The sequence below is a fragment of the Ailuropoda melanoleuca genome, chromosome 5 (genome assembly GCF_002007445.2).
Source record: "Ailuropoda melanoleuca isolate Jingjing chromosome 5, ASM200744v2, whole genome shotgun sequence".
NCBI classification, from domain to species: Eukaryota; Metazoa; Chordata; class Mammalia; order Carnivora; family Ursidae; genus Ailuropoda; species Ailuropoda melanoleuca.
This window is the reverse complement of record NC_048222.1, coordinates 111,162,212-111,183,941: the sequence shown is the minus strand read 5'-3', so window position 1 is coordinate 111,183,941 and position 21,730 is coordinate 111,162,212.

The window sequence follows — 21,730 nt, the reverse complement described above, 5'->3', positions numbered from 1 at the left end:
GTTTGCTTGTCAATTGGACTTAATAGAGAACATATGTCACTTTCAAGCTTCCCACCATTTATGTACAATAAGTTCCCCCCAATAAGAAAACCTAGATAAAAAAAAGAAAGGCATATATATATATATATATATATATATATATATATATATATATTTTCATATGTAGCAAAGAGGGGTTTGATGGACCCCAGGGCAGGCAAGCTAGTCACCCTGGCACGAAGGGACATAAAAACATAAAGTTGATCATCCATGCTTTCTGAGGAAAGATTACTGATCAAAGCGGGGGGAAATGTTAAAGGAAAGTTTCAACTTGTAATGTTTGTGGGCCCTGCTCCTGGGCTCCCAGGGAAGCTATGCTTTAACATTTACCAAGGTCAAAATGACTCAGCAAAACCTCAAAGCGTGGGCTCTATTCCTGCCCCAAGCACACATTGTTCGTCTGCTTTGTCAAAAAATAAATAAATAAATAAATAATAACCAAAAAGGAGCATTCTGAACATAAAGATAAGAAAAACAAAGAAAACTCCCTGGTTCCCATCAGAGTAAAGTCATACAGCCTTGTATATACTAAAAACATAAGAGAAAGTCTGTAACTTTCTGGAATGTCCTTTGTCATGATAATTTGTAACTCTTCAGGTAGAAAAGCATATATAACCCTGAACCAAATGTCCCTTCCCTGGACACTCTCTTCTTTGTGAAGATTGCATATCCTGGGCAGCTGTCCTGATTTGGGCTTGAATAAAACTCTTTCCCTTTCTCTTAAAAAATTTTTAAAAGCTTTGTTCATTTTTGTCGACAATCCTGACCCAAGAAAATTGTGAAACAATAAATACAAGCTGTTTTAAGCCCATAAATTTATGGTAATTTTTTTATGTAGTGATAGAAAGCAAATACATTTACTCTCTGCCCTCATTCTCTTTTATGTCTCCGAATGTTCTTGCCTCTCTCTCTTCCTCTACTTTAATACAACGCCAGGAGTCCCTGGCTTTTCTTGTCCTCCAGGGCTACCTGGCCCTTCCTGGGAAGAACTCCAGGCTGTGACTGTCGTAGGAATTCTGTGCCCATCCAAACCCTGGCCCAGAGGCTAGGCTTTAGATGACATGGAGAAACAGAAGAAATGCCCCTAAATATGCATCTGAGGTGACCAGAGAATTCCAGGATACAATTCTCAGCCAAAAATAGGAAAGATCTCAGATGTCCATCAACAGATGAATGGATAAAAAAGATGTGGTGTGTGTGCATATATATATATATGTACATATACACACATACACACACACACACATATACCACAGGAATATTACTCAGCCATTAAAAAGAATGAAATTTTGCCATTTACAATGACATGGATGGAACTAGAGGGTATTATGCTAAGCGAAATAAGTCATTCAGAGAAAGACAAATACTATATGATTTCACTCATATGTGGAATTTAAGAAACAAAACAGATGAACATAGGGGAAGGGAAGGAAAAATAAAATAAAATGAAAATAGAGAGGGAAGCAAAGCATAAGAGATGCTTAACTCTAGGAAATAAACTGAGGGGTACTGGAGGTGAGGTGGGTGGGGGGATGGGGTAACTGGGTGACAGGCATGAAGGGGGACACTTGTAATGGGCACTGGGTGTTATATGCAACTGATGAATCACTAAATTCTACCCCCGAAACTAATAATATGGGATATGTTAACTAAACTGAATTTAAAGAATTAAAAAAAAAAAAAGCAAGCAGACAATCTCCAAGGAACTGGAGCACACAGCAGCCAGTATATTGCTCCAGTATAGCTAGCACTTCATATCATCGTGGCTACTGCAAGTGCTCAGACTTCCAGGTGAGCCTGGGTGTTTAGTAATTATTATGGATCTGAGGGCTTTTAAATATGAGATAATTATGTCAAATGAAAGCTGTATTTTCTAAACTTTACAACTTAGTAAATACGGAACGTTATAAACTGACTGTTACCAAGGGGATTCCATCGCTGTTGTAGGCTTCCTCTACGGAAGTGATCTCAATTTAATCTAAATGACTTTTCAACACTGCCTTTCAGACTTACATGAAACTGAAGTAACAAATGGTATCATTAAGTCACTGTTGTGTGATTCCTTAAAGTGTGACATCTATTGATAAATGTCACTGTTCCTACAATGTCAGAAATAATTAGGAGAGTTCTTAGCAATAAAAAGCAAATTACTACCAAGCTGGGTATTCAAGACAGTACGGCACTGGCACAAACATAGGCACATAGATTACTAGGACAGAATAGAGAGACCAGAAATAAACCTAGGCTTATACAATCAATTAATCTATGACAAAGGAGGCAAGAATATGTCATGGGGAAAAGATGGTCTTTTCATAAGTGGTGCTGGGAAAACTGGACCACTTTCTTCAGCCATACACAAAATTAAAATCAAAATGGAGTAAAGACCTAAATGTCAGACCTGAAACCATAAAAATCCTAGAAGAGAAGATAGGGGCAGTAATTTCTTTGGCATTGGCTGTAGAAACATTTTTCTAGATATGTCTCCTCAGGCAAGGGAAACAAAAGCAAAATTAAACTCCTGGGACTATGACAAAATAAAAAGCTTCTGCATAGCAAAGGAAACTAGCAATAAAACAGAAAGCCAATCTACTAAATGGGAGGATATATTTGCAAATGAATACCCAAAATATACAGAGAACATATACAACTCAACCCCAAGAAACCTAATAATCTGATTAAAAATGGGCAGAGGACCTGAACAGACATTTTTCCATACAGATAGCCAATGGACTGATGAAAAGAAGCCCAATGTCATTAATCATCAGGGAAATGCAGATTAAAACCACATTGAGATATCATCTCACACCTGTCAGGGAAGATCAAAAACATAAGAAACAACAAGTGTTGGTGAGAATTCGGAGAAAAAGAAACCTCCGGCACTGTTGATGGGAATGCGAACTGGTGCAGCCACTATGGAAAACAGTGTGGAGGTTCCTCAAGAAGTTAAAAATAGAGCTACCAGCTGCTGGAGAGTCCAAGATGGCAGAGGAGTAGGAGACCTACGTTTTGTCTGGTCCCAGGAATTCACCTAGACAGCTATCAAACCATTCTCAACACCTGTGAACTCAACTGGAGAATGAAGAAAAGAGTAACAGTAACTCTAGGAACAGAGAACGGACCACTTTCTGGAAGGTAGGATGCGCCGAGAAGTGAAACTGAGGCGATATACAGGGAGATAGACTGTGGGGGGAGGGCAGCCACCGTCAGCGGGCTACCGGCTAGAGATAGAGCAGCCGAGCACAAATCCACAAAATCGGAACTTCTAGAAGTCTGCTCCAGTGGGGGACGCTGCGCTGGTGGCTAAGCAGGGGGTGGGCGGGGGACGGGACCCTTGGTGGGACAGTGTAGTCTCAGGCTCTTGGGGTCCAGAAACACCAAGGGTACCTGAGTGCAGCAGAGCTCCCAGATACTGGAGCAGGGGGAGCCGGCTGCAATCAGCGAGCCGAGGGCTGGGCTCTGAGCTTTGGGTGGCCATAAACCGTGACCCGTGGCACGGTCGGGCCACTGCTCTTCGAGTCGGGACCCAACAAGCGGCAGATCTGGGGAGACTCCCGGTCCTCCCCGGGGAGGAGGGTCGCGGCAGCCCGCCGCAGGAATCTGCTGGGTTTGGAGACTCCAAACAGGGCCGTGTGCCAGAGATAGATATGCTCGGCCCAGGCTGGGTGAGCACGGAGTGCATCGGGAGAGCCAGGAGGCAGGAGTGGTTGACTGCTTTTCTCTGAGGGCGCACTGAGCAGTGGGGCCCGGAGCTCTCGGCTCCTCCAGTGTGGGAGATGGGGAGGCCGCCATTTTCATTCTCAGCCTCTACAGCTGCGCGGGAAGCTTTCAGGGAATGAAAGCTGCGGAGAGCGGGAGAGCAGACCGGGGCAGAGGCCTTAGCTGGGCCCCTGGCAAGGGCGGTGAACTCTGCCTGGGGCAAAGACACTTGAGAATCAAAGCAACAGGCCCCTACCCCAGAAGATCAGCAAGAACAGGCAGCCAAGACCCAGTTTACTGATCAATGAGAATGCAAAACTCCAGCATAGGGGAATGCAGCACAGAGAATTCATGGCTTTTTCCCCATGATTCTTGAGTCGTTCAACTTGAATCTTTTAAAAATTAAAAAAAAAATTTTTTTTCTTCTTTCCTTTTTCAACCAATTTCTTATTTTATCAACTCCTTTTTAAAATCTTTTTTAATTTTCATTTTTACAGTCATATTCCATCCCTTCATTGTATTTAACCTTATTTTTGTATATATATGTTTTTCTTTCTTTAAAATTTTGGGGTGCATTTTCTTCTTCTTTTTTTTTTTTTTTTTTTTTGGGTGCATTTTCTTCTAACAGACCAAAATACACCTAAAATCTAGTGTATGGCTCTGTCCTATTCGCCAGCTTGATCATATCCCCCCCCCCACCCCGTGTTTCGGGTTTCTTCTGATTTGTTTAGTGCATATTTCTCTGGGGTTGTTGTTACCCTTTTAGCATTTTGTGCACTCGTCCATCTATTATTCTTTCCACGAAAAGACAAAACAGAAAAACTCACCTCAAAAAAGAGAACGAGAGGCAGCACTGGCTGCCAAGGACATAATCAATACGGACGTAAGTAAAATGTCAGAACTAAAGTTCAGAATAACGATTATAAAAATACTAGCTGGGCTTGAAAAAAGCATAGAAGACATAGAGAATCCCTTTCTGGAGAAATAAAATCTAGCTTAGTCGAAATAAAAAATACTTTTAATGAGGTACAATCAAAAATGGAGGCTCTAACTGGTAGGCTAAATGAGGCAGAAGAAGGAATTACTGACATAGAAGACCAAATGATGGAGAATAAAGAAGCTGAGAAAGAGAGAAATAAACAACTACTGGATCACAAGGGGAGAATCCAAGAGATAAGTGATACCATAAAGCGAAACAATATTAGAATAATTCAGATCCGAGAAGAAGAAGAAAGAGAGAGAGGGGCAAAAGGTATGTTGGAGCAAATTATAGCAGAGAACTTCCCCAATTTGGGGAAGGAAACAGTCTTCAAAATCCGGGAGACAGAGAACCCCCCTCAAAATCAATAAAAATAGGTCAACACCCCAACATCTAATGGTAAAATTTACAAATTTCAGAAACAGAGAAAATCCTGAAAGCAGTTCAGGACAAGAGGTCTGTAACCTACAAGGGTAGAAACTTTAGATTGGCAGCAGACCTATCCACAGAGAACTGGCAGGCCAGAAAGGACTGGCATCATATATTCAGGGTGCTAAATGAGAAAAATATGCAGCCAAGAATACTTTATCCAGCTAGGCTGTCACTGAAAATAGGAGTGATAAAAAGCTTCCAGGACAAACAGAAACTAAAAGAATTTCTTTTTCTTTTTTTTTTTTTTAAAGATTTTATTTATTTATTCAACAGAGATAGAGACAGCCAACGAGAGAGGGAACACAAGCAGGGGGAGTGGGAGAGGAAGAAGCAGGCTCATAGCAGAAGAGCCTGATGTGGGGCTCGATCCCATAACGCCGGGATCACGCCCTGAGCCGAAGGCAGACACTTAACCGCTGTGCCACCCAGGCGCCCCTAAAAGAATTTCTGATCACCAAACCAGCCTAGCAAGAAATATTACAGGGGATCCTGTAAGTGACAAGAGAGCCCAAAAGTAACATAAACCAGAAAGGAACAGAGACAGTATACAGAAATAGTCACTTTACAGGTAATACAATGGCACTAAATTAATATCTTTCAATAGGTATCCTGAATGTAAATGGGCTAAATGCCCAATCAAAAGACATGGGGTATCAGATTGGATAAAAAAGCAAGACCCATCAATATGCTGTCTGCAAGAGACTCATTTTAGACCTAAAGACACCTCCAGATTGAAAGTGAAGGGGGTGGAAAACCATTTATCATGCTAATGGACATCAAAAGAAAGCTGGGGTGGCAATCCTTATATCAGATAAATTAGATTTTAAACCAAAGACTGTAATAAAAGATGAGGAAAGGCACTGTATCATAATTAAAGGGTCTATCCAACAAAAATATCTAACAATTGCAAATATGTATGCCCCTAAATGGGAGCAGCCAATTATATAAGCCAATTAATAACAAAATTAAAGAAAAACATTGATAATAACACAATAACAGGAGGGGACTTTAACACCCCCCTCACTGAAATGGACAGATCATCTAAGCAGAAGATCAACAAGGAAACAAGGGCTTTGAATGACACACTGGACCAGATGGACTTCACAGATAGATCCAGAGCATTCCATCCTAAAGCAACAGACCATCAAAAAAATGAAATCTTGCCATTTGCAACAACGTGGATGGAACTAGAGGGTATTATGCTAAGTGAAATAACTCAATCAGAGAAAGACAATTATCATATGATCTCACTGATATGTGAAATTTGAGAAGCAAGGCAGAGGATCATAGGGGAAGAGAGGAAAGAATGAAACGACGAAATCAGAGGAGACAAACCATTAGAGATTCTTAATCTCAGGAAACAAACTGAGGGTTGTTGGAGTGGAGGGGGGTGGGAGGAATGGGGTGGCTGGGTGATGGACATTGGGGAGGGTATGTGTTGTGGGGAGTGCTGGGTGTTGTGCAAGACTGATGAATCACAGACCTGTACCCATGAAACAGTACATTATATGTTAATAATTAAAAATTTAAAAAATAAAAATTAATTAATTAATTAAAAAAAATAGAACTACCGTATGATCCAGTCATCTGTTACTGGATATTTACCCAAAGAAAACAAACAAAAAGCAAATTACTGGTACCTATAACAACCTGGATGAATCTCCAGAGAATTATGCTGAGTGAAATAAGCCAGTCCCAAAAGCTAATTTACTGTACGATTCCATTTAATATAACGTTCTTAAAGTAACAAAGCATAGAAATGGAGAAGAGATTCGTGGTTGCCAGGGCATCAGTAAGGGTTGGGGGCAGGACAGAGTGGGTGTGGATATAAAAAGACACCAGATGGTTCTGTGGTGATGGGGACCTTCTATACCCTGCCCTAGCTGTGAGGTTGTACTACAGTTACCCTTGTGTAGTTGTGTGATGGGATTTTCGTTGTGATTCCCAACCCCCATAAAGTCATACATGATACTTAGTATAATGTGGATCATTTTGACTATACTAAATAACATCAAAAAATAAACACAACTCATGTTGGCAACACTAAAGGAGAATTTTAGTGATTTACCAATAAAATTTAGAATTTAAAACATCTATATTAATAATTATGAGGAGGGAAATAATAATTTAAAAATTGAGAAGAGCACTAGACTTGGAATCCAAAAGGTTGAAAGATTGTGTGCATCGCTAACTGCCCATATAACTTTAGAAAGTTAATATTAATTTGCTCAGGTGAAAAATGACTGTGCTAGATCAGAGAGCTTTTATAGCTTCAGTGGAACTCATGAAGTGCTAGGTGTAGGGGCACGTGGCTAGCTCAGCTGGTAGAACGTGTGACTCTTGATCTCAGGTTGTGAGTTCGAGCCCCATGTTGGATGTGGAGATTACTTAAAAATGAAATCTTAAAAAAAAAAAAAAAAGAAGTGCTTGCTGTAAAACAAAAGACTGAAAGATAAAATTATTAACATGAACCCATGTTTGCATGCTGATAGCAATGATCCAGCAAACAAGGGGGAAGATATCTATGATATTGGAAAAAAGAATAACTGTAGGAATAACCTCCTTGAAACGGCTACAGATGGACTCTGGAGCCTACGTAGACTTTGGTAGGAGCCGGGAGACGTCATGTAGACATAGTCATTCAACATTTCTACTTCTGTTTCTCCTTTGGTTGGTTTGGATTTCATATTTTTCTAGGAATTTGTCCATTTCAAATAAAATTTCAAATTTACTGGCAAAACGTTCATAATATGCTTTAATCATTTTAATGCCAGGTGACTCTGTAGTGATGTTCTTTTTTCATTCCTGAGATTTTATTTGTGCTTCTTTTCTTGATTGGCCTTTTCAAGGATTTATCTATTTTTTAAAAGATTTTATTTATTCATTTGTTGGAGAGAGAGAGAGAGAGAGCTCAAGCAGGGGAAGGGGCAGAAAGAGAAGCAGTCTCCGCACTGGGCAAGGAGCCAGACGTAGGACTCAATCCCAGGACCCTGGGATCATGACCTGACCTGAAGGCAGATGCTTAATGGACTGAGCCACCCAAGCATCCTGAGGATTTATCTCTTTTATTAGTCTTCAAAGAAATAACTTTTGGTAGGGCTGACATTTATTGTACATCTCTTTTTCACTAATTTCTAATATTATCTTCATAATACCCTTCCTTTTAGTTGAGTTTAATTTGTTTCATAATTTATAGAGATGAATACTTGGATTATTGATTTTAGCTTTAGCTATATCCCACAATTTTGAAATGTCATATTTTTATTATTTTATTTTATTTTTTATTTTTTTAAAGATTTTATTTATTTACTTGACAGAGAGACAGCCAGTGAGAGAGGGAACACAAGCAGGGGGAGTGGGAGAGAGGAAGAAGCAGGCTCCCAGCGGAGGAGCCTGATGTAGGGCTTGATTCCAGAACGCCCAGATCACGCCCTGAGCTGAAGGCAGACGCTTAACGACTGTGCCACCCAGGTGCCCCTGAAATGTCATATTTTTATTACCATTTAGTTTGAAATATTTTCTAATTTCCATTTTGATGTCTTCAAAATTATATTGATTAATTTCCAAATGTGAGTAATTTGTAGTAATTTTTTAGCTACTGATTTCTAGCTCAATTTTTCCCTATGGCTGAAAAAAATGCTCTTGTTTCAATTATTTGAAAAAAAAAAGATTTGTTAACACTTGCTTAATGACTCAGCATAGAATCAACTTTGGTAAATGCTCCATGTGCTCTTGAAAAGAATGAGTATCTGCAGTTGGTAGGTGCCATTTTCTTCATATATTAATTAGGTCAAGTTTGTTAATCATATCCATCTTATATATCCATACTGATATATATATTTTTTACATACTGATATTTTTTCTAACTGCTTGTTCTATCAGTTTCTAAGAAAAGAATGTGAAATTTCCCACTTGATTGTAGATTTTCCTTGTTCTCCTTATAACTCTGTAAATTTTTGGTCCGTATATTTTGAGGTTTTGTTTTTAGGTGCATACCAACTTACAATTTTTATATTTTCCTGGTTAAATTGACCCTTTTGTCATTATGCAATGTTCCTTTTTATTTCTAGTAATGCTTTTTGTTATTATAACTATACCAGTTTTCTTTTGGTCAATATTTGTGAGAACTACTTTTTTCTCTTTATTTTCAACCTTTGAGTACCCTTATATTTAAGGTTTGTCTGTCACAAGCAGCATATAGGCTAGTTTTGTTATTTAATCCAGTCTGATGCTCTTTTTTTTCTAACTGGAATATTTAGTCTCTTTCTTGATATCTGCCTTGGAGCAGAGTCGACGTGTCCTTGGTGATATGCCTGGTTTTGAGAATTTCTCTTCTGAGGCTGTATTTTTTCCCTCCTCATTTTTGTGCTTGAATTTTTTTCCTTATCGAAGTGCTGGGAATACAGCTTCTGGTTCGTCAGTTTTTTTTTTTTTTTTAAGATTTATTTATTTATTTATTTGAGAGAGAGAAAGAGAGCACAAGCAGGAGGGGCAGAGGGAGAGGGAGAGAGAATCTCAAGCAGACTCCATGCTGAGCATAGAGTCAGATGTGGGACTTGATCTCATGAGATTATGACCTGAGCTGTAACCAAGAGCTGGATGCTTAACTGACTGTGTCACCCAGGTGCCCCTCATCAGTTCTTTCTAAATCTGTGGTGTGGAGCTGGGATCATGGACGGTTCAGCCTGCTCGGAGCTCTGCTTCCCAGTGGGGCAGCACATGCCTGGTCCAGAAGCCCCTTCTTCGGCCAGCAAGAGAGCTCCTAACAGCTTGTCGAAGAACTGAAAAAAGGGTTTTCATCTTTAATATTAGTCATTTAATGTCCTCCTGTCTTTCACTGAAGAGGTGGCAAGAGACAGTCCCATATTCCACCCCCTCTGTCTTCCCCATCCCTGCAGCCATAGAAGCCGCAGACTCAGGGCAAACGCGGAGCCTTCCCCCCCCCCCGCCCCCCACTCTTGCAAGACTTAAAAAATTGGTGGTTCCCAGCCATGTGCTTAGCTCCTATTTATCTCTGCCTAGGAAAGTAATCCTTACTTACACAAAGTCATATCTGATATAGGAAGTAAATAATGTAGTATTTTGATTTAGCATCTTAACAAAATTTTATTTCAGTATATGTAAGATCTTTGGCTCACCCTAGGAATGCATGAAATTTCTAATTATGAATGTATTTTCACCAAACATTTACCTTTTTTCTGGACAGGTGACATGCACATATTTATATACAAATTTTTAAAAGAATTTTTGGACACTTGAAAAAGGACTTTTTGTTTTCCATTGAAGGGTTCCTGTTCCATGTAGAAAACCCATTTTTGAGTATTTATCTCTAAATAGCTTTTTTCTGCTTGATCTCAGTTAGTTTAAAAAAAAATCACAGTTTCAAGGCCAGAATTGTGCTCAAGAGAAAAATTAAACATTGTATTATTGAGTATAGATTAGTGGAGTGTAACAGGGGCTCAAAATAACAGTGGCTTACACAAGATAGAAGTTTATTTCTCTCTCATGTAAGTGAAGCAGGAAAAACTGCACTCACCGCTCACTTACAGGCCACCCCTGGCTCTAAGGGAGGATGGGAAATGCTGTCTTCACTTAGCGTGAGCACATGCCCAGCTAAAATGAGAGCGCTGGAGAACGGTTTTTGGAGAAAACTCTTATCAAAATTATGCATTTTAAAATGAACATTCTCAGGTAAAAATAATGCAGGAACTAGTAGAGGTATTAACCTTTTCATTTTTCTTAGAATTAACCTTCTTTTGTGACATTTATATAAATTGTACTATTTCACTTTTTACTACAGGAAATGTCATGGTATACACACATAGAATGATAACTAAATAACATTTTATCAGCATTACCATTAAACAGAAGCAAACTATTATTAGCAGAATTAGGGTAAATTAGGTGACTTCTTTTTCCTCTTGAGAGACTAAGTATCCAAACTGATCAAATATGACAATGGGATTCTGACCCACAAGCTGAAAAGTTAAACCACAACTTCTATAGCAATCTGCCCAGAATGACCGGGACTTGGTCAATGACTGCCAACTTCCCTATTTTTTGCCTCAAACTCAGGACCAAAGAGAAAGCCAAATATTCTCCTCAAACCAATCATAGAAGATACCCTGCTTCTAGTCAGGCCACCTCTAGCTGTTCCATGCCAACAGTATCTAAGCAGAGCATACCACCGTAAAGCTTTTCCACTCCTCGCTCTGCCACTTTTCCACCATGCCAAGAGCAAGTGATGGTACTTAACTCCCTTGGTAGATTAAGCTCTGAATAAATAGCCTCTGGGTGTTCTCATCTGGGTGGCCTTCATTTATTTCCCTATTCATAATAAGCTACCAGCCCTGAGTTACAGGTTTCATTTGTTACTCTTATGCAATTTGGCCCAATTAATCTGCCATATCACAGATTGTACCACTGGTGGTAAAATGCTCTGCAAGCCACTCTACCTTCTGTCTGTTTCTCTTTCTGCAAAATGAAGATAAATGTGATCCATTTCACAAGGGCTAAAGTGAGGGCCAAATAAGCCAGTGCAGGTAGAACACCCAGAAAACTGTGTGACACATACATGTAATTAACAAATATTTGTTCTCATCATTGTCTTATCATCATCAAAGTCCAAGTCTTGTTTAATTTCTTCTTACTCTGAGTACCTTGGGTCTTTGTGAGTCAAAATAAGGATTCAATGATAAATTTATGTTTTACTTTTGGACCCTGAAGATTGTGTAGTATGTGTGTGTACAAAATCAGTTGAAATTGGTCAATTAAAATTAGGAGACAAATTTACTAAAAGTACATATTGTTTTCTTTCCAAAACATGTCATATATATTTGTTGTGACTGTAGGGAGGAAAAAGTTCTTTTTCCTTCTACCTCCCAGGTTCTCTGGCTGGAGCCTTGTAAAATTAGAATGGCAAAGGACAGACTGACAAGAGAAAACCAGTTTATCAGCATGCACAGAGCACATAGTGCAGGAGAACCCCCCATGAAGAATAACTCGAAGGGGTGGCTAGAACTTGGGCTTCAATAGCATCTTGACCAAAGAACAGTACATTCGTAGAGAAGTGATAAGACAAAGGAAAAGGGCTTTAGGCTCTCAAGGGTGGCAAACTGTGAGAAGGTAAATATATAGGGGAAACTAATGGAATAAGGTTTTGTGCAGATCCATCAGGATGCTGACTTTCAGTCTTTTTCATAGCCATAAAACTTCCTTGGGAGAGGAGATTTGTGGCACTCCTCATTTTTCAGAAGTTTCTGCCTTTAGTCAGACAAGAGAAGCCCCAGAATGACTTTTTTCTGCATCTCTTGATTCACATTTACCCTTAGCTCAAAGTAATCCTCAGGCTGAAGTGGCATATTTTGGAGTGGCATATTCTGGCCTCCTACACCACCATGAAACTGTGACCTCAACTCTACTGTGGTGGCCCCAGCCTCTGCCCCTGGGGATCCAACTCTGGATCCCCTCCATCCTCTCCTCACCACCACCTCCCCCCAAAAAGAACCTCACCCCTGTGAACTTTGTAGGGCACACTTCTTCCGGGGTGTGCCAGCAGACAGTGGTACCGGAACAGGAACGTGACCATGGAACTTGGCCCTATCTACAGGAGACTGTGGCTTGAAGACTCCACATAGGTGTGCTCAAAACTTGCTTAGAGCTCTGCTGTAAACTGGAATTCCTCCTTCCCAGCCCTTCATCTTTTTTTTTTAAAGATTTTATTTTTATTTACTTATTTGACAGAGAGCAGAGAGATAGCGATAGAGGGAGAGAGCGTGGGTGTGCTCAGGAGTGGGGGAGGGACAGAGAGGGAGGGAGAGGGAGAGAGAAGCTGAAGCTGACTCTACGCCGAGTGTGGAGCCAAGGTGGGGCTCGATCCCAAGACCCTGAGATCATGACCTGAGCAGAAACCAAGAGTCAGAGGCTCAATCAGCTGAGCCCCCCAGGAGCCCCCCAGCCTGCCATCTTTACCCTCTTTTGCACCAGTATTAGCTCTACACCTCCTCATGAAGGAGCTCTCTGCCTGCTCCCACTTCCTCCCTTTATTAGCAGGCATTTCCTCACCAATAAATCTTTTGTGTGTTTGATCCTGTCCTGGTGTCTGCTTCTGTGAGGACATGAGCACGATACGCAAACAAAATGCCAGCCAGCTGCAAGATACCATTACTATCACAATTTCCACCTTAAGGTTCTAATTTGGACTCTAAGTGCTTAAGATTTACTAGTTTAGTAAAGGAAATTACAGCATCATAAATAAGTACTTCCTTGTGAGTTTAACTAAAATTCAGAATTAAAATTCGGTCTACTTCCAAATATAATGGTTCATCAATTCAGAGTACTGAATGTAGAAGAAGAAAATTCAATGGTAAAAGAACTTAGATTTTAAATGGTCATCAAAAGGAGTGACAAAAGGAACACAGAAGAGCAGCCTGCAAAGATTACAAAGTCTTACAAAGTTCTTATTGTCAAGGTCCCTGTTTTATAATTCCTGACTCTCTTGCAAAATAGTCCGTGGAAGCCTCCTCTGACTTCCCTCCTCTTTTATTTCTGAATGTGGGACTTACACAATCTCCACTTCCTTCCAGTAGCTAGGCTCTGAAGTGGCCCCATCTTCTTAGGGGAGAACCCAAAGTTGTGCTATTTTCTTAAGATTGCAACTCAGTGGGTCTCTTGGCTAGTAACAGAGACGTAGAGAATTTTTCCACTTACATGCATTCTGGGACATTTACTATAGACAGAAGATGAAGTTCAACACTTATCAAGAGCTTCTATTTTGAGACATGTCAAAAACTGAAAAGATTTTTTTAGAATTTGTAAGATACTAAGCTCTTCTTTCATGATGAGTTATTATAGAATAATAACTTCATACCTAAAAAGGTAAGAATCAAATTTTCAAATGGTTAAAATTAATCTCTCTATAGCTCTCACAAAAACGTATTTCAAATACAATTTAGCTGAATGTATTGCAAGTATAATTGAGCTTAGAATTGACACCTTTGATGAAATTTAAACTGTGAATAAAAATTAAAAGGGTCATAGTGCTGTGTAGTGTACACACTCACACACACACATGCACACACACTGAAATGTTACTCAGCCATAAAAAAGAATAATATCTTGCCATTTGCAACAACATGGGTGGACCTAGAGGGTATCATGCTAAGTGAAATAAGTCAATCAGAGAAAAACAAATACCATATGATTTCACTCATATGTGGAATTTAAGAAACAAAACAAATGAACAAACAAAAAAAAGACAAACAAAAAAAACAGATTCTTAAATACGGAGAGCAAACTGGTGTTTGCTAGAGGGGACGTGAGTGGGGGGATAGGTGAAATAGGGATGGAGATTAAGAGTACACTTATAGCACTGAGTACCGTATAGTATTGTTGAATCATTATATTGTTTTTTTTTTTTAAGATTTTTATTTATTCATTCAACAGAGAGAGAGAGAGACAGCCGNATGGAGATTAAGAGTACACTTATAGCACTGAGTACCGTATAGTATTGTTGAATCATTATATTGTTTTTTTTTAAAGATTTTTATTTATTCATTCAACAGAGAGAGAGACAGCCGGCGAGAGAGGGAACACAGGCAGGGGGAGTGGGAGGAAGGAGCAGGCTCCCAGCAGAGGAGCCTGATGTGGGGCTCGATCCCAGAATGCTGGGATCACGCCCTGAGCCGAAGGCAGACGTTTAACGACTGAGCCACCCAGGCGCCCCTGAATCATTATATTGTACACCTGAAACTGATGTAACACTGTGTGTTAATTATACTTCAATTACAAAAAGAAATATAAATAAATAAAAGTTTTTGTAAAAAAAAAAAGATCACAGGGCTGGGAACATTAATAAATTTTTCTATAAAAAATAATTTACTTTCTGTGGCATAGACCATAAACGTACATTCAGTCAACATATGTTTTGTCAATGCTTTGTGTCCACCAGTCTTCTTTTTAAGAGAAACTGCATCCTGTTCTGGCTCCTGGTCAAGAAGTAGACCTAGGTGGGGTGCCTGGGTGGCTCAGTCATTAAGCGTCTGCTTCCGGCTCAGGTCATCTCAGAGTCCTGGAATCCAGCCCTGCTTCAGGCTCCCTGCTCAGTGGGGAGCCTGCTTCTCCCTCTCCCCTGCCTGCTGCTCCCCCTATTTGTGCTCTCTCTCAAATAAATAAAATCTTAAAAAAAAAAAAAGAGGTAGACCTAGGTAACTATGTTTGTACCCAGTGGTCCTGCCCCTTATTAAAACCTATGAATATAAGATGGGCACCTGTTCTAAACTGGACTAATGTGTACCCTAACAGTAGGAATCTGAAATTCAAATACGAATAGTGATCTATGAGGTATTATAATACATAGCCAGTTGGAATTGGGGTGGACCAAACTCAATGCACTTAACTGGAGGCAGAGAAATCAAGGGAAAGTAGAGAAAGCTATTCAAGACAGAGTTGAAGAATGACAAAATGGATTTGGCTTTCAGTTCTTCGGCTTGTTGCAAAATAAAGAAGAATTAACCAGTTCGGAGGCTACTTAATAATCCAGATGAAAATTATTTATAATAATCTAGGGCAATGGTGTGTAGGGAAAATGTGCTTCAGTGCAAAATAGAAATTATCTAGAGCATAGAGGACAACACCCTGGGTATTCTGATTCTATGGGAGCTATTTTGCAATTCTAAATTACAAATAACTGATACAAGCACGAAATAATTCTTGTCTATAGAAATGCAAATGTCCTATTCAGTAGAGAGTAAACTGACTTCCCTTCCCTACTGTGGAAGAAGATAGTTTTACCTCTATTTGCACGTTCCTGTCAACATTCTTTTTTTTAGGTTTTATTTATTTGTCAGAGACAGAGAGACAGAGCAGAAGCAGGGCGAGCTGCAGACAGGTGAAGCAGACTCCCTGCTGAGCCAGGAGCCCACTGTGGGACTGGATCCCAGGACTCTGGGATCATGACCTGAGCCAAAAGCAAACGCTTAACCGACTGAGCCACCCACGCGTCCCTCCTTTCAACATTCTTTTACTCCATATAAATTTGTGCTTTTTTGACTTCTTTGAACTGGTTCAAACACCTCATTAATTTCTTCAGTGATGACTTAAATAAAGCATGCATCTAACATACATTCTTTTTCATGAGAGTCATGATCTTACTTTTTTAAAAATGTGCTTTAACAGTTTCGGAAGTTTTCCACCCAGATGTCCAATGGAACAGAAGAGAACCAGAGAAGTGCACCTCATGGGTAATTGAAGCCCACGTATATCTTTTCTTGTCCCTTAGAGGTGAATCCGAAGCAGCAAATTTGTGATGCTGTTTTCTTTTTTCTATTTTAAATTTTCCTCTCTACTAATTTTGTGCTTTGTTTTTGGTTCTTCTGTGTTGGATAAATTATTTTCCATTGGTGGCAGCAATGATTGGCGATTCGGTTTTACGGTCTGATCATTTGAAGATTTCTTTTAAAGAATTAAGGTTTTACAGAGACCTAGTCTCTGCTGGGTGAGAGACAACACAGTATTAGGTTTGCTAGTGTGTTTTTATCTATAAAATAGTGTATTTTATCTATAGTGTTCATTTATTTTGAGTTCAAATCAATTAAGAATTTACGGTAGGATAAATAGGTCTTTGATATCTGGACCAGAGACTTAACTGCGGTGTTGTGTTTACTCTTCCTTTCTTTGTGGATAAAATTTTAGAATTGAAACTTTAAGGGCTCTCTCTATCTATGTCTATAATTCAGAAAGACCTTTACTTTTCATCGTGTGAGTATATAATGCTTTTCCTACTCAGGATGCTATTGACAGATTAGATTATAAACTCTTATACAGTCCTGTTCTGATTGACCGACAGAGGTAAATAAGCACTTACATGGATTGAATATTCCTAAAATTCCCAGAAAACAGTGAACTAATACTTTGTGCTAGAATCTAAAAGGAAAGAAAAGTATTCTTAGCAAAACTAACAGGTAACTTTTGATGACAAATTCACAAAATTTAAGTGAATCTTTAGCAAACAAGACTAGTTCAATATTATTGGTTTAACAAGTCTAGCTATGTCTTCTCTGGTTTATCATTGTTAAGTGTAATGCAAGCCTATATCTTATTCTGGTTGGGAATGTTCTTCCTAAATTTACAGTAGTTTATGGATCAAATAAACTAACATTACTTCCACTTAATGTTTAAAATTATGAAAAAATTTGCATTTGTGTTTAGCCAAATTGAATCAGTCTTATTTTCAATAGTAGAAATTATATTTTACAGTGTGTTGGCTTGAAGATAATTTCTTTAGGTGACTTAAAACCGTTGACTTAATTACATTAATTTCCAGATGTTCATTGGATGTTGAAATCATTTCTAAGTAAGATATGACACTGCAACATTGATTACTAAGCATAATTTTCATTTATATGCTTTTATTTTGTATTTTAAATGCTACAAAGAGGCTCTCTCTGTGGGCCCGTTAATAAATGTGCTTATTTTCACCATTTTGAGAAATCTTATAAAGGATGTGTATGGCTGTAAAATGTTGTTATGTGTATTGATGAGTTTTGTTAGTTTACTAAAATGGCAGTGTAAGACATGTAGTTTACAATTACTTACCCTCTAGTTTTGTGTGATATAAAAGTTACTTTGGCTAAAAGTTACAATTAATACAAATGATAAAGACTATATTTAGGAGCAATAATTGCAGAGAAATAAAATTGTGCACATGCTTTTGTTTTTTGAGGAAAAGAGTAGTCTTTTCCAAAAACAGCCATTCTCAGGGTTTTTCAGTCTAAGAACTCTGCACTACATTTTCACCAGCAATGTCTGATTCAGTTTTTCTCTATCCTCACCAGCATTTTGGAGTTGTCATTATTTTTTATTTTAGCCATTCTTTTGGGTGTAAAATGATACCTTATTGTGGTTTTCATTCGCATTTTTTTAATGTCTACTGATGTTGAACATCTTATCAAGTGCTGATTTGCCATCTGTGTATCTTCTTCGGTGAAATGTCTCTTCATTTCTTTTCCCTGTCTTCTAAATAGACTCTTTGCTTTTTTACTTGTAGAATTTTGAGAGTTCTTTATGTATTGTAGATACTCATCCTTTGTCTGATATGTGTTTTGCAAATATGTTCTTCTATTCTGTAGATGGTCTTCTCATCTTCTTGCCAGTTTTTCACAAGAGCAAATATTTTTAATTTTGTGATTCAGTTTATCAATTTTTCCTTTAACTGATCATGCTTTTGGTTTCAAAGGTTAGGAGCTCTATGCTTAGTTCTAGATCTTTAGCATTTTCTCCTATTTTTTTTTCTAAAAGTTCTATAGTTTTGTTTTACATTAAATTTAGTATCCATTTTGAGCTGATTTTTGCACAAACTGAAACCTCGGTCAAGGTTTTTTGTTTTTGTTTTGTTTTGTTTCATTTTGTTTGTTTTTGCTTTTTGCCTATAGATGTTTCTCCAGAACTGTTTGTTGAAAAGTCTATTTGCATTGAGTCCACATGTTCATTGCTAATTTATAGACATATAGTTGATTTTTGAATGTTTATCTTGTATCTTGAACCTTGCATAACTCATGTATTAGGCATTAAGTTGTTTTATGTAGATTTCTTGGGATTTTTGATGTAGATAATGATGTCATTTACAAATAGGGACAATTTTATTTTTCCTTTCCAGCTCCGTATTGAATATCAGTGATGTGAGCAGAATTCTTGCCTATTTCTGTCCTTAGAGGGAAAACATCATCTCATTAAGCGTAATGTTAGCTGTAGGCATTGTGAATGTTCTTTACCAAGTAAGTGGAGGAAGTTTCCCTCTTTTTTTTTTCCTGAAACTTTTTATCATGATGGGTGTTGAGATTTTCTCAAATGCCTTTTCTGCATCAGTTGAGATAATCGTGTGTTTTATATGCAGATAACATTGCTTGACTTTCAAATATCAAGCCAGTCTTGCATCTCTAGAATAAATCCTTTTTGGTCAGGGTGCACAATTTTTTAAACATATTGAGTAACTGTATTTGCATATTTTGTTAAGCATTTTTGTGTCTATATTCATGAAGAATATTGGTTTTCTTTTTTATAGTGTCTTTGTTTGATTTGGTATCAGGGTTATAGTAGTGTCATAAAATGAATTGGGAAGTGTACCCTCTTCTATTTTCTGGAAGAGATTGTGTAGAATTGGTATAGAATTGTGGAAAAATATTTGGTAGAATTCTCTAGGACACTATCTAGGCCTGGAGATTTGTTTTGGGGAGTTATTAAGTTATATATTTTATTTCCTAAATAGTTACAGTTCTATTCAAATTGTCAATTTCACATTGTCCAAATTATGGTAGCTTGTATTTTTCAAGAAAATGGTTGTATTTAAGTTGTCAAATTTATGTCTGTAGTATCCCCGTTAAACTTTTGATGTTTTCAGAATCTGTAGCAGGAAGTTCTGTTTCATTCTTAATATTGGTGATTTGTGCACTTTCTTTGTCACTTTTCCTAGAAGTTTGTCAATTTTATCTTTTCAAAGAACCAATTCTTTGTTTCATTTTATTTTCTCTAAGTTTTTCCGATTTTAATTTTGTTGACTTCTGCTTCAGCCTTTATTATTTCCTTCTCTTTGCTTAATTTGGGTTTACTCTGCTCTATTTCTGGGTTTCTGAGATGGAAGCTTAGATTTGAGAATCTTCCCTTTCCTTGAATTATTTCGTTGAAGTATTTAGTGCTGTAATTTCCCTCTTAGCATGTTATCTGTGTTCCACAAATTTCGATATTTTGTATTTTTATTCAGTTCAATTTACTTTTTCTCTTAAGGCCTCCTGTGAGACCCATGGATTATTTAGAAGTGTATTGTTTAGTTTGGAGATATTCCTTGCAACTTTTGGCTACTGATTTCTAGTTCAATTCTACTGTGCCTGAAGAGCATGCTGTGTATAATTTCAATATTTTTAAAATTTGTTGAGGTTTATGGTCCACCTTATTATATTTTTGGTGGGTTTTTGGAAAAAAATGTGTATGCTTCTGTTATGTGAAGTGTTCTGTAAATATCAAGTAGATTCTGTTGGTTGACAGTGTTGTTGAACTCTTCTATATCCTTGGTGATTTTCTGCTTAGCTGTTCTGTCAATTATTGAGAGATGCTGTAGCCTTCACCTATAACTGTAGATTTGTTCTCATTTTAGTACTGTCAGTTTTTGCTTTGCATATTTTGCAGCTGTGTCGTTTGGTGCATACACTTTTAGAATTGTTATATCTTCTTGGTAGATTGACATTTCTTGGTAGATTGACACTTTCTTTTTGTAATTTTCTTTATTCTGAAGTCTACTTTACCTGATAGATAGAACCACTTCTGCTTTCTTTTGAATAATGTCTGAGGCATATATTTTTCCATCTTCTTATTTTCAATCTTTTGAGCAAAGGAACCCCAAATTTCTTAACCATAGCTTTGGCCATAGCTAATTCTTTTGAAAATATTTCAGGAGTGGTGGTAGTTAAAATTTAACTTTGGATTATAATATTCGGGTTCCTAGGAGTATTCTACCTAGAACCCATTCAATAAAGAAGAAAATATTTTTCACGAGTGGGAAGGAAAGGTACAGGGAATTTGAATTTTTGACTTGTGTGTATTAAAGGCAACTTTAAATGGTTACATAAAAACATGTATAAACACCCAACAGATACAAAGTCACTCACTGATATAAGTTGGTGACCAAATATAAGGGGAATATGTTTAAAACTTATTTAACTTTTTTGTTAAGAGCTTGGTTAATGTTTTTGTTTAATTGAAATGCTATTACATGGCAAATGACCCATGTAGGAGAATTCTGAAAAATGATACATACAAGATGTGATCATTGGTATCTACTGTTGGAAATCTCCATTCACAAATACTCACAAACTCAATACTCTCGTATTGTTGTCATGTAGTAAGACTTTATTTTCCTAGGTTTTCACAAAATAAAATAAGTATGTGATGAAGAGAGGCTCAGGATTCCTACTCTGTTCTTGATAAATTTAGTTAACTCCTTTCCCTTATCACTCAAGGCCAAAATGCTGACAGTTCTTGCTCTTGGGCATCTTTTGTTCTCTGGCAATACCTCTTCGTTCTACTCTCCAGCACAGCACATGCTGTGCTGGCATACTAAATCTAACGGAGGAAATTTTAAGTGTCAACAATATGTATTTGCATATTTGAGACAGAATACTCATATGTTTTTACATTGTAACACTCTATTTCTGGGAACATGGTTAAAGCAGGAATTTTTTCTAGCATTTTCTTGACATGATTCTCCTTACCTTTCTCCTTATTAAAAAAAAAAAACAAACATTAGATTATCCTTCCTCCAACTGGACTGATTCTTAGGCTTATGATTCTTCAGGATTAGAATACCTAACACTTGAACACAGAGCTAACTCCATGTCAGACACTGTATTAAACACACTACATGCACTCTCTTATTTTTATGATATCATTATAAGAATATTATTCCAATATAAAATTGAGATAATAATAAAAAGACAAGAAAACTGATTTCAAAGAAGTTGAAAGATAAAATAAGAAGGTTAGGCCGGATGATCTACAGGGCTCTGTCCAGCTCTGTGATCCCAAAGACAAACTCCC